Below are 14,674 nucleotides of genomic sequence, written 5' to 3'. Positions count from 1 at the left end.
TATTTCTTCTAGCAGAAATGAGACCAAATGGACCACAGATGAAATCCAACAAATCTAAGAGTGGCCAAAAGGTAAAATTTCAGTTCTTATGAATATATAACAACTGAGGATGAAAAGGGCAGGATCATTACTGTCTTGCTTATGCTGAATTTAAGATAACACCAACATCAGAACTGCAGAAATAAAATCAATCTGTCTTATTTTCATTACTTTGAGGTAACTATCTGTGATATTTCCCCTGATAATGTCAGGATAAAGTAGGTCAGTCATCTTACCACTCTTCTAAAACACCACCTGAATTGTGGAAAAACAATTTTGGAAAGCAAAGAGAGCTTTATGTTTTATTCCTTCATATGTCATGAGCCCCTCAAGGAGCAATGGTACATGTCTAAATCCCACCTGTATATTCTTTCCCAGCACCCAGTACAGTGTTTGGCACACAGTAAGTGCTTAATAAATACAAATACTAATGCATACTATTATTACTTGAAAGCTCAACATAGAAAATACTCCTGATTGTGGAAATCAATAATACAATTCAGCAATTTGGGCATCTTAGTGCTGTGTACCCTCGTGGAATGTCATGTGAAAGTTTACATTTGGTATGGAACTCCATTGAAATGGGTAACTGGAAAAAGAAAAAGGTAATAATTTGCTAAATAAGAAGCTGAAGGACTTTCATTATACTTTATCAGAGCTTGTGATTGGACCTTAATTGTTTGCATTGACAGGACTTATTCATGTTCTAATAATTCCTTCTGAGTTAGATTCTTTTTTTATGTTCCCTTGTAATTCACCTTTACCCCATTAGCTATCTTTAAGAAGATAATATGAACCCCCCAGGATAAATTAGCAATACATATCTTGATTACTGTATACAACCTGGAAAAGGACCAAGCAATGACTGTACAGACTGCCTCTAAGTTACATTGTAATCAGAAATGTTATCCCAGCAGATATAATATATTTTCATTCATTCCTTCAGTGGTATTTACTAAGTGTATAATGTGTGCAAAGCACTACACTAAGAGCTGGGGAATAATAATAATAATAATGATAACAATGGTATTTGTTAAGTGCTGGGGTAGATACAGGGTAATCAGGTTGTTCCACATGGGGCTCACAGTCTTAATTCATATTTTACAGGTGAGGCAACTGAGGCACAGAGAAGTTAAGTGACTTGCCCAAGGTCACACAGCTGACAAGTGGTGGAGTCGGGATTAGAACCAGTGACCGATGGAAAAGACATGGTCCCTGGTCCTCAGGGGGCTCATAATAATAGTAATAATGGTATTTAAGTCCTTACTATGTGCCAAACTGGGGTAGATACAGGGTAATCAGGTTGTCCCACGTGGGGCTCATAATCTTAATCCACATTTTACAGATGACATAACCGAGGCACAGAGAAGTGATTCCCAAGGTCACACAGCAGACATGGAGGAGGCAGAATTAGAACTCACATCCTCTGTCTCTTTCCACTAAGCCAAGCTGCTTCTCTGCTGCTTCTCACAATCTTAAGGGGGAGGTGGGAGGTTGATGAGAAGCACATGATGAAAATTTTAAAAACATAGACAAATAATGATAGAACAAAATACTATTGAAATGGTATTTCTTAAGCACTTACTGGGTTCCAAGCACAGTACCAAGCACTAGGGATGATACAATATAAGCATAATATAAGTTGCAGTTCCACCTGGGGCTCACAGTGTAAGGGAGGGGAGAAACAGATGAGGTAACTGAAGTCCAGAGATGCTAAGTGACTTGCCCAAGCTCACCCAAGAGGCAAGTGGAAGGAAGTACTAGGCCTCCTCATCTCCTTTTCATCCATGGAGAAGCAGCGTGGCTCAGTGGAAAGAGCACAGGCTTTGGAGTCAGAGGTCAGGGGTTCAAATCCTGGCTCCACCACTTGTCCGCTGTGTGACTTTGGGCAAGTCACTTAACTTCTCTGTGCCTCAGTTACCTCATCTCTAAAATGGGGAATAAGACTGTGAGCCCCCTGTGGGACAACCTGATCACCTCGTATCCTCCCCAGTGCTTAGAACAGTGCTTTGCACATAGTAAGCGCTTAATAAATGCCATCATTATCAGTATTATTAGAACTCCAGGTCCACTGATTCCCAGTCCTTGGCTCTTGTCACTAAGTCAGGCTGCTTCCCAACACAAGAACAATGATGGCCGCAAGCAGAGCTTGAAAACAGTGAGGTTGAAGAAGTCACTTTCAGGCTCCTTACCACACGGACAGGGATATCCGGTGTCCATTAGTCATAACAGCCAAAACTAAAGTTTTCTGACATTCTATAATTTGTGGAGGCTATACTGCTGCTTCTAGAGTCCTTCCCTCACCTTGTTCAGGCAAGGTCGGGAGCAGAGTCATCATCATCATCAATCATATTGAGTGCTTACTTTGTTCAGAGCACTGTACTAAGCGCTTGGGAAGTACAAATTGGCATCATATACAGTCCCTACCCAACAGTGGGCTCACAGTCTAAAAGAGTCCCGGAATGATGCAGGGGACAAAGCAGATCCCTGGATCGTGGCTCAGAGATCTTGTGGTGTAGGAAGACTGAAGCCCATCTTTTCCTTTTCTCATGTTCGGTGAACATATAATAATGATGATGGCATTTGTTAAGTGCTTACTATGTGTGAAGTACTTTTCTAAGCACTGGGGGGGATCCAAGGTGATCACGTTGTCCCACATGGGGCTCACAGTCTTCACCCCCATTTTGCAGATGAGGTAACTGAGGCTCAGAGAGGTTGAGTGACTTGTCCAAGGTCACACAGCAGACCAGTGGCGGGGCCATTATTAGAACCCATACCTCTGATTCCCAAGCCCGTGCTCTTTCCACTGAGCCATGCTGCTTCTGTGTTCTTCAGGAGGTAAATCATAGGTTGGATGAGTCTTGGGGAGTTATCAATTACTGTCCTTCACTAGCATACAGAGCAGAATTTAATCACCTATACTCTTTGACCATAAAGCTAGTGAAGGAAAGCCATAATTTAATGATCTTTAACCTTAGGAAATTCTTCCTTATATTTAACCTGGTTTAGCTACCCAACAGTAAGTCAATCGGTGTGTATGGTGTGCAGAACACTGTACTAGGCACTTGGGAAAGTATAATAGACATGTTACCTGCCCACAAGGAGTTTATAGCCTACAGAGGGAGACAGACATGAAAAGAAACTGCAGACTGGGGAAGTAGACTATAGGGATAGGTGCATAAGTGCTGGGTGCTGTGATGAGTATCAAAGTGCTTACTGTAATGTTGCTAATTTTTTATTGTTAATATTTAATTTTATGGTTAATTGTAATGTGTTCTTTATGTGCTTGCCTACCTCAATTTATTTGTGATCCCTTATAGGATATGGCCCATGTCTGAATTGATTATTTTGCATTTCTCCACACTTAGTACAATGCTTGGTACTTAGATAATACTTAATAAGTGCTACAAAAACAACAAGCCATCGTTTCCTACTGGGAAAACTATAGTCAGGAAAGCCAGGTTCTAGTCCCGGCTCTGCCACTTGCTTGTTGTGTGTCCTTGGACAAGTTACTTAACTTCTGTGAACCTCAGTTTCCTCATCTGTAAAATGAATTAAACTAAATATCTCTCCTACCCCCCGGCCCCAACCCCCTTAGATTGTGAGCCCTCTGTGGGATAGGGTCTGTGCCTGATCTGATTTTATCTACCCCGATTCTTAGAAGAGAGCTAGGTACATAGTAAATGTTTTAAAGAATATTTCAGACTTGAATGCTCACAGAATCAATCAATCGTATTTATTGAGCACTTACTGTGTGCAGAGCACTGTACTAAGCGCTTGGGAAGTACAAGTTGGCAACATATAGAGACAGTCCCTACCCAACAGTGGACTCACAGTCTAGAAGGAATCAGACCATAATGTAGCACAGTGGACATGATCTTTGGCCATGCCTCAGAAGCAGAAAAAGTACAGGAAACTGCACCAATATCTCTGCACAGTTTTGATAGACATGGTAATTAAATTTGATACAATCAGTAGATCTGGGGTCTGGAAATTAATTAGCAAATTTGGCTTCCTTGAAAAGTTCATCGAAGTTCTGAGACTACTTCTTGATGGCATGGCTGGTCAGGCAGAGCCAAAAGATCCCTGTCTGAGCCTCTCACAATAGCCAATGAAGTCAAGCAGGGATGTGTATTAGGCCTGGGCCTGTTCAATTTAATCTATTCAGTCATGCTGGAAGATGAAACAAGAGACTTGAATGTAGGTGTTATAATAAATTTTCAAAACTCTGGGAAATTCTCCCAACTCAACAAACTTTGAGCATCAGCTGAAATCCTAGAAGCAGTCATTCAAGAATTGCTATTTACAGATGACTGTACTTTAGAGGCACACACCCAAGAAGTCATGCACATGATTTTAGAAGGATTCATCGAATTAGTCAAGCATTACATTTCTAAAGAAAACGGAGGTGATGGAACAGCTTTCACTAGGGAAGCCAGGCACACAACTAATCAATGATATTCACTAAGTGTTTACTCTGTGCCAAACATTGTAGTAAGTGCTCGGGAGAGTAGACTAGTTGGTAGAAACAATCTCTGCCCTCAAGGAGCATACACTCTAATAGAAAACCTAACCTAACCAAAAATTGATCTTTACAGTCCATAGAGAAACATGGTCAGAGACTTATGTTACCTAGGCAGCACACTGACCAGCCACATAACAATAAAGAAAAAGGTAGAAAACAGAATCAAGAAGGCTAGTAAATCCTCTGGGGGACTACCAAACAGTGTGGCGCCAGTATGGAATCAAGATCCAGACAAAACTAAAGGTCTTCAAAGGTATATTTTTCCTCTAACCTTCTGGATGACAGCAAGACCTGAACCCTACACAGGAGCCAAATCTTGGTCCTTGAGCAGTTCTGCGGGGTCATATATGTGGCATCTCAAGCATAAAATGGAAAGATAGAGTCACAAACAACAACGTCTTGGGAGGAAGGAGGAAGATAAAAAGCAAGGAAGGCAGAGGAAATGTTTTTTAGGATACAGTAAAACAAAGCTTTAGACATTGCTGCATCCCACATGAAAAGTGAGTCAACTGCTGAACATAGACAAGCATGGCATACTGTTATCAAGAAAGGAGCGGTTCTTTTTGAACAGAACCTTCATAAGGAATGAGAGACAAGGAGAAAATAGCTGCAGGCACTGCAAACTTCAAGCATGACAACACACACAAGGGACAAGCTTTATGTGTGAGCAATGTGGCTGGGCTATGGTTTCCACAATGGCTTTCTTTGTCTGTCTGTCTGTCTCTCTCTCTCTCCCTCTTTCTCTCTCCCTCCCTTGGCAGTGATGTCTTTTTCAAATTCAAAGAAAACTAGCCATATAGTAAATGCTTCATAGATGAAACTATTATTACTACTACCACTACTACTGATAATAGTTACAGCTCTCACTCCATTTTAGGAAATCAGTCAATCATATTTATTGAGTGCTTACTGTGTGCAGAATATTGTACTAGGTGGTTGAGAGAGTACAAGGTCACAGAGTTGGTAGATACATTCCCTGCCCACGATGAGGTCACAGTCTAGAGGGGGAGACAGACATTAATATAAATACATATATTACAGATACGGTACATAGGTGCTGTGGGGCTGAAGGAGGTGTGAATAAAGGGAGCAAAGCAGGGGGATGTAGAAGAGAGGCAGGAAATGAAGACTTGGAAGCCCTCTTGGTGGAGATGTGCCTTCAATAAAGCTTTGAAGGTGGTTAGAGTAATTGTCTGTCAGATATGGAGGGGGAGGTCGTGTTCCAGGTCAGAGGCAAGATGTGGGCGAGAGGTTGGCAGTGTAACAGACTAGACTGAGGTACAGTGAGTAGATTGGCATTAGAGGGGTGAAGTGTGCAGGTTGGATTGAAATAGGAGCAAAGCAGCAGTGTATTGCCTAGAGCACGGGCCTGGGAGATAGGAGGTCATGGGTTGTAATCCTGCTCTGCCACTTGTCTGCTGTGTGGCCTTGGGCAGATCACTTCACTTCTCTGTGCCTCAGTTCCCTCATCTGTAAAATGGGGATTAAGACTGTAAGCCCCATGTGGTAAAGGGACTGTGTCCACCCCAGCACTTAGTACAGTGCCTGGCGCATAGTAAGTGCTTAACAAATACCACATTATTATTATAGATAGTAGCCGGCAAGGTGATTAACAAGGAACACCCGTTTCGAAAATCAGTTCAGGATTTGGTTCATGTTAAACAAGTTTACATACAAAAAATATTGCTTCAGCAAATGCTATGCAGTTTTCCCATCAACTCCTTTTAGTCCTTGCACAATTGTTTAATCTCTAGCGTGGTATTCACAAGATGCTTATATATTTGAGGCAGAAACATACAATTCCGGTTATGAATAAATGTCAAAGTTCTAATATATAAACAAATTTGGCAAGATATCTTAGAGCAGTTTACTGATGAAGTAAAATCATTTTTGAAAGGAAAATAGGAAGGAAAATACTTTTTAAAAAGAAAACATATTTACTTAAAGTGTTGTGAAAGATTTTGACAGTTTTCAAACATATAACAGATTAGGAAAGTAAAATATAAAAAGGTGTCTCCACTTGATTTAGAAAATAGTATTTCTTCATTGAAAAGTCCCTTAAATGTTCAATAGCTTGCATAGATGGTACATCTCTAGGTATTTCAGAGAAGATTTAGAACTTCTTTCTTCAGTCCTATGAGCTTTACAGCCAGTCACTTTTGAGGCGATAAGTATAACCCTGAAAAACATTTTCTCTTACAATTTTATAATTACTGCAACAACAAAGAATTGAGTTTTGGCAGAAATTCCACTGAATGTTTTTCCCCTTCAGTTAAATGTATTATTAATTGGCATCTGAACTGGAACATATATAAATTATGTAGTATTGTTCAGCATAAATTTAAAATCTTATGTAGAGTGGATTATTGGTGTCCTGTATTTCTAATGCCATCCCTTTTTTGTATCGATTTGAACAAATTATATATGATGCTGGCGAATGTTTGAAATTCCTGCAGGTGATCGGTTGTTTCTAAGATAATGATGATAAGGAATGCTGCTAGCTTTGAAGAGCCAGAAGTTTACTCTCACTTTTCCCTGCCCAACACCCTCTATATAGTGGGCTAGTAAAATAAATTCCAAACAAAATCCCAAGCTTAAATTTATTAAGCAGTGATTCATTCATTGGGTAATAATTATACCTATTCTAACTTTCTACGTTTTTCAGAAACTTTTAAAATGTGATTTTTCCAAGGAAGTTAATTGAAATGGGATCTAGCCTTTAGAAGCTTTCAACAAGTTAATTATTCAAATAATCAACTGACTGGGAGATCAACTATCATGTTACTATGCTTGTTTTAGCTCTGGTGTTGAAGGGATGTAAATGCATGATGAGAAATGATCACAATGTCTCCATTTTAACTTGTGAAGAGCAACCTCAATTGCAAACTCATAGCAGAGAGAAGTAGTCACCTACTTAACAGCACAACAGCTGGGTAAGGCATATGCTTTTAGCAGCTTATTGAAAGGAGCTATAAAAGGGCAGTAGCTCAATTGGAAACCTGTGCTTTCTTTCACTTGCTTAACTGCATGCAGCTGTAATAAATTGATACCTTAAATTTACAACTCAAAATCAAAACAGCAGATGGCTTCATAATTAGATCTTTCTCTTCCCCACCAGAGCCTACTAGATCTCTGGTTGACAAAGATAAGTGCTCCCTCCCCCAATTCCCCTGCCCCTTCCCCCCTTTCTCTCTTTACTTAGTTGAGGTAAGTACCTGAGTGAAATTCTTTCCCTGCTGGTGATTTTGGAGACTGTGTTCCATTTAAATCACAATGGGACCTACAATTCATTCCTTCCTTCATTCAATTGTATTTATTGAGAGCTTACTGTGTGCAGAGCACTGTACTAAACGCTTGGGGAGTACAAATCGGCACATATATGCATACCCTAGCACTCTGTACACAGTAAGCACTCAAAAGATATCACTGATTCTTATAGTCTTAAGAAAACTATGGTGTTTTCTTTAAGAGCTAACAGCCTAAATCAATGCACAGTAGCTTTCATGAGATTTTGTCTTCCCATTTAACTGTACTCTCCCAAGCACTTAGTACAGTGTTCTGTACACAGGAAACAGTCAATACATACCATTGATTTATTGATTGCACCTTGTGAAGCCACTTAGGGTTGTGGAAATCCGTCAGCTAATCTTACTCTTGAAACAAGTGTACTTTGGAAGGGCATGGGGAAAATGCCCCTGACTGAGGGAATGTATACATTCTTTCCTACAGCTGAGTGCAAGTCTGGGGCTAGGGTGATTAACCCCTAGTGTAAAACCATGGAGGACATGTTCTGTGGTTTTAAATTGAATGAATCTCCCTTTCACTTGCGGGCGGGGACACATAGGCCTTATATTGTTTAGCAAGCAAGAAATTATTCAACTTAAAATGTAATATAACAGTGGAAAGTTTTAAAATCATCTGCCTTTGATCTTTTATGGAGCATTTAAATTAGAGGTAGTGATGCTTGGCATCTATTCAGAGCCCTAATGATCAAAATCACACTAAATGACTTCTAGGGAGTGGGTTTTCTTTTATTTAAGGATGAACTGGAAGGATGATGTAAAAGGTACACAGTTCCCTTCTCTTTGCTTTTAGCGTGGAGGAGAAATGTGTGCAGAGCACTGTATTAAGTGCTTTGAAAGTACAATTCAGCAATAAAGAGAAACAATCCCTGCCCACAAAGGCTCAGTCGAAAAGTGGGGAGACAGACATCAAAACAAGTAAACAAGCATCAATATAAATAAATAGAATTATAGATATATATACACACATCAAAACAAGTAAACAGGCAGGAATATAGATAAATAGAATTATAGATATGTACACAAGTGCTGTGGCCATTCCCAGATTTCCCCCTTTTTAGGCTTTTGCTGAGTGATGTGAGGAACCACTGGTTGCTTTGGGAACTGTCTGCAAGGTAGTGTGTGCTCTCTTAAATCCATGAAGGGACTTCTCTGAGAGTGTACATGGTGGGTATTATTCATTCATACAATTGTATTTATTGAGTGCTTATTGTGTGCAGAGCACTGTACTAAGAGCTTGGGAGAGTACATCAATAAATGGTCACATTTCCTGCCCACAACAAGCTTGCAATCTAGAGGAGGGGAGACAGACATCAATACAAAAAAATAAAATTACACATATGTACGTAAGTGCTTTGGGGCTGGGAGGGGGAAAGAACACTGGGAGCAAGTGAGGGCAATGCCAAGGGAGTGGGAGATTAGGAAAAGTGGGGCTTAGTCTGTGAAGGTTTCTTGGAGGAGATGTGGCTTCAATAAGGCTTTGAAGGTGGGGAGACTAACCATCTGTCGGATTTGAGGAGGGAGGGCATTCCAGGCCACAGGCAGGACATGGCAAGGTGTCGGCAGCGAGACAGGTGAGTTTGAGGCACAGTTAGAAGGTTAGCACTAGAGGAGAAAAGTGTGCAGGCTGGGTTGAAGAAGGATAGAAGTGAGGTGACGTAGGAGAGGGCAAGGTGATGAAGTGCTTCAAAGCCAGTGATAAGGAGTTTTTGTTTGATGCGGAGGTAGATGGGCAACGACTGGACTTTTTTGAGGAGTGGGGTGACAAGTCCTGAACGTTTTTGTAGAAGAATGATCTGGGAAATAGATTGAAGTATATAGACTGGAGTGGGGAGGGGCAGGAGGCTGGGAGGTCAGCAAGGAGGCTGATGCAGTAATCCAAGAGGGATAGGATGTGTGATTTTATTATCATGGTAGCAGTTTGGATGGAGAGGAAAGGGTGGATTTTACTGTTGTTGTGAAGGTCGGACCCACAGGATTTGCAGATGGATTAAATATGTGGATTGAATGACAGAGAGGCATCAAGGATAACACCAAGAGTTGATCTGATCAAGAGAGCAGGACTGCTATGTTGCTCAGATAGCTCATGTTTGGGCACAGGGTTCCCTGAGGCAGGACACGATTAGGAACGAAGACCGGGGTTGGGTTGGAGATTGCTCAGCCGGGTACGGTTCTCTGTGGCTGGAAGCAGAGAACAGTCAGGGATGGAGGCCAGGTCCAGTTGTAAAAGGGGAAGCCTCTGAGAAACAACTTTAAATTTATATGTTATCAGTGTAAAGCCATAGCTTTTGCTAGAGTTTGCTGCCATTTGAGGACAGAGGCATTCAGATCTCCACCACCTAAGCTACAAATTGTCAGGGGCCCATTTCAGATGCCATCTACTGTACAAAAATATACAATGTGGAAAGAAAGCTCTGAAAAAAAATTGGTTCAAGATAACGTCTCAAAAAATCTGGAAGTAAAATGCATATTTATCCTGTGTAAGCTTTGAGCAGAAATGCATTTGCCCAAGTGAAATGACAGAAGAAAAGAGGAATGAAAGCATATTTATTTGCAAGGATTCCTAGTTTTCTACCCAAATGTCTTATGGTTTACACCAAGGACCTATGAAATCTAGCTTAAAAAGAACTCACTGCAGCTGTTAAGCAAGCTGTCAATAATGAAGGAAATTTCAAATTAACAACCTGCCTCATTTGTAAAGGAGTCTCTAAATCTCTCTCTTATACTCCTAAAAATAGAAAATGTACATAAAGTAATCATCTGTATATTTTTTAAAATTTTATTTTAATACTGCCAGGAAACTGTTTAACCTTTGTAAGTGAAAAGAACTTGAATTAATCAGAATATATATTGAATGCAGTGCAGAGCACTGTACCAAGTATTTGGTAGAGTACAATGAAGGAATAGACATGATCCCTACCCTCAGTCTATTGGGGGAGGCAGACACTAAAATAAATTGCAGGTGAGAGGAAGGAAGAGAATATAAAAATATGTACATGAGAATAATGGGGGCGTGTGAGTGCCCAAATGTCTAGGTGATGCATAAATCCTGATGTTGGGGGAGAAATAGGGTGTGAGATGAGACTAATTAGGGAAGGCCTCCCGGAGAAGATGTGATTTTAGATGGAATATGAAGATGAGGAGCACAGTGGTCTGCCAGCACAGTGGTCTGCCAGATGTGAAGCGGGAGGGAATTCCAGACAGGAGGGAGGGTGTGAGCAGGAGTTTGATAGCGAAAGAGATAACAAGGAAAAGTGATTAGAATGCATTGAGGAGGGCAAAGTGTGTATGCTGGGTGGCAGTGGGAGAGGGACAAAGATGAGTAAAGGTGAGAGGGCTGATTTAATGCCCTAATGCCAGTGATCAGGGGATTCAGCTTGATGTGGAGAAGATCCATCAACGAGTAGAAGATTTTGAGGACTTGGGAGATGTGTGCAAAATGATGATTTAATAAAATGATCCAGGCAGCAGAATGAAGCCTGGACTGGAGAAGGGAGAGACTGAAGGCAGGGAGGTCAATGAGGAAGCTGATACAGTAGTCATATTGCTAGGATACTTCAAGTGCTCAGACCAGCATGGAGGCAGTTTGGAAGGTGAGGCAGGGGATTTTGGAGCTATAAAGCCAGAAGTAACAGGATCTGGTAAATGACTGAATATGTAGATTGAAAGAGGGAGAGAGTCAAAGATGATGAAAGGATGGTGAGCCTTAGAGACCAGCTTGGTGGCAATTTGGATGGAGAGGGTGAACAAATTCTAGAGTTGTTTGTGGAGGAATAACCAGCAGGATTTGGTGACAAGCTGAATACAGAGGCTGAGAGAGAGATCCAGTTAATGTTTGGGAACAAGAAAAATAAACCATGAGTGTATTGTCAGTTGTCTCTCAGTGTTAGTATTGATTAATCTATTATTATTCACTATTTGATTGACTTGGAAAGCACAGAATATTGGATTATGTCCCTGCCAATGAGGACCTTACATTCTAAAGGGGACCTATATTCACCTATGGTTCCATGATGGTTGGCACATTGAACTCTACAAAATGTTGTTTAGACAAAATACTTCGGTGGTATGACAGATGGGTGTTTATTAATGGCTAGTCCTTGATCTGTCTGCTAGTTTGAACTACTAGGTCACCCACTCTTCCTAGCAGGGGGCAGTGCCCAGGAAGAGGAAGGTGGGGCTTTTCATAAAGCTCAGGAGGCAGGAACCCAGGAAAACTGTGGGTGCATGTGGTTTCCTCCAAAACTGAAGCACGTGTGGGTGAACCTGGAGCTGATTCCCGCAGCAGGGAGAACCTCAGTCAGGGCCATCACAGCAGGGCTTTCCCAACTCCTCAGGAGGGTTTGTGTCTCTGCCCGAGCATATGTTGCTGGACCTGACCCCTGCAGCAGAGAAGGCCCCCAGTCTGGGCTGCTGCAGCCTGGGGCCTTCTGGCTGGTTGCAGAGAACTATTGCTTCTGCCACTGCCACTGTTGCTCTTGGGGTTGCAGGAAAGGAGGGAGCTGGAGTGGTGCTGTTACTGCTGACGTAAATAAAAAATTCCACAACACTGGGATTCCCCCACCTGTAGTATGAATAGCCAGTTGGATGGGAGCAGAGGTGGGCAATAAATAAATAAATCCCCCAGCACTGTGAGTCCGGCTTCTACCTCTATCAGGCCATCTCCATCCATTCCTTCTCTGTCCTCCTCCATGGATCTGAGCCCTGAGGAGCCAGAGCAGATGCAGGTAGTCCCAATCTGGTGAGACGTTGGGTGAATCTGGCTTCTACCCCTCCTGTCTCTCTTCTGCTTACTCTCTGTCCTCCCCTGTGACTCTGTGCCCCAAGGACCTAGGGAGACTGTGGGTGGCCCTAGATCTGGTGGGATATTAGTTGAGCAGGTTCTCAGTATACTATAGTCTCAGTTTACCAGAATCCTATTTGATACACTTGGTAAAAATTCCAAAGCTATTTGGTTGCCTAGAAAGTGTTCATGGGCATTAGATTGTCTAGATTTATTTCCACCATTTGTCAGCTGCAAATTGAAAACATGTTCAATCATTTTCTAGAGATCAAAAATATGATTTTGCTTGTGTCCTTGATATATGTACTTGTATATGCTCTGAGTTAGTGATCACTGAAGTATATCAAATGTATCTCCCTTCTAGAAAATGTGTTCCAAATTTGCCCTGGAACTTATTGGTTCACTTCTCACTTCTACAGCTGGAAAATTGGTAGAAGCTAATTTAAGAAATAGACATAGATTTGAACCATTGGGAAACCACCAGAGCAGACAGAGCAGCTTGGTGGGAGTACCCATTCAGTGGTTGCCCATCCATCATTGTAGCAAGCAGAAAGTTCTCAGCAGTGGCTTTAAGGCACTCAATCAGTTCTCTTCTTCCTACTTCTCCTGGCTAATCTCCCACGACAACCCCACTTTGCACACTTTGCTCCTCTCACACCATCCTATTTACTGTTAATCTCATTGACTCCTTGCTCATGTCCTCTCTACTAACTAGATCTCTCCCCCCTTCAAATGTAACAGACCACCACTGTACCCATTTTCAAAGCATTACTAAAATTATTTCTCCTATAGGCCTTCCCTGACTAGCCTCTCATCTCCTACCCTCTTCTCCCCTCTGTGTTGCCTATGCACTTGAACTCAAATCCTCTAGCATTTTGATGTTCACCCCACCCCAAACCACTTATGTACGTATCCTTTGTTGCTTCCCCTCACTGTAATTAATTTTAGTGCCCTGTATTCCCCACTAAATTACAAGCTCTTTGTGGTGAGAGATCTTGTTTTCCAACTGCATTGTACTCTTCCAAGCATTTAGTAGAGGACTCTGCAATAAGGACTTAATAAGTACTTTTGGTTGATTGACTCATTAAAGCTTGAACATGTTAAATTAAAGTAACAAAGTGGGTAACTAGAGGGAAAAGTGAGAGATGTAATATGGTCATCCCTATACATTAAAATAGATGTCAAGTAGATACAACCATCATACCATTCTGCAGAGAAACCTGTTGCCAGTGTTAGAATACTGGGCTGGATAAACAATTCAACAGACACAGACATGGTTTTATTATGTTTTCCTGTTCTTGTTGCCTGTCATTTTTTTTGTTAACTGTTCCAAGAGAAATATTGCCCTCAATTTCAATAAAATTGTGGGAAAATGTGATCTTATGTAATTTTCACATTATCCTAATTGTCATAATAGTGTTTAGTATGGTTTTCTGCACATGATTACCACTGTTGTGGATGATGAGGAAATATGCATCAAAATGTAGGGATAGAAGTGCAACTATCTTTTCTCACATGGGAGTCATACCTAAGTGCAAACACTCAAAATTGAATACCAAATTTTGACTGAAATATCAACTAATGTGTCTTAGGGTCAATTGCTAAAAAGATCATTGAAACAAAGATGTGTTGAGAGCAGTCTTTCAATTGAAAGTGTGTGACTTTCCAGTCATCATAAGTGACAACTTGATTTTTGATGTCTTATTTCTGCTTCCCTCTTTTAGGTGTGTATATTCTACTTTCCACCTTTCTCTTTCATGCGTTTATATTCACCAGTGAATCATCATTGAAGATTTCAATATATAGGTGGGTTCTAATGCTGAATGGAAAAAAAATTAAAAAGACCTCTTGGGATTGGAAAGCTAAATAACAACAGTTTAGTTCTGCTCTTTGAATATGCTAAATGTCAGGTAAAATTTACCAGTATTAACTTCTACCATCCAAGAAAAGAAGGACATGATGGATGTGCCCAAGTCTAAACAATGGTATCTCATAAATTATGTCATCATCTTGAAGTCATGCAAG

The sequence above is a fragment of the Tachyglossus aculeatus genome, chromosome X4, assembly GCF_015852505.1.
Source record: "Tachyglossus aculeatus isolate mTacAcu1 chromosome X4, mTacAcu1.pri, whole genome shotgun sequence".
NCBI classification, from domain to species: Eukaryota; Metazoa; Chordata; class Mammalia; order Monotremata; family Tachyglossidae; genus Tachyglossus; species Tachyglossus aculeatus.
Note: the sequence above shows the minus strand (reverse complement) of the source record.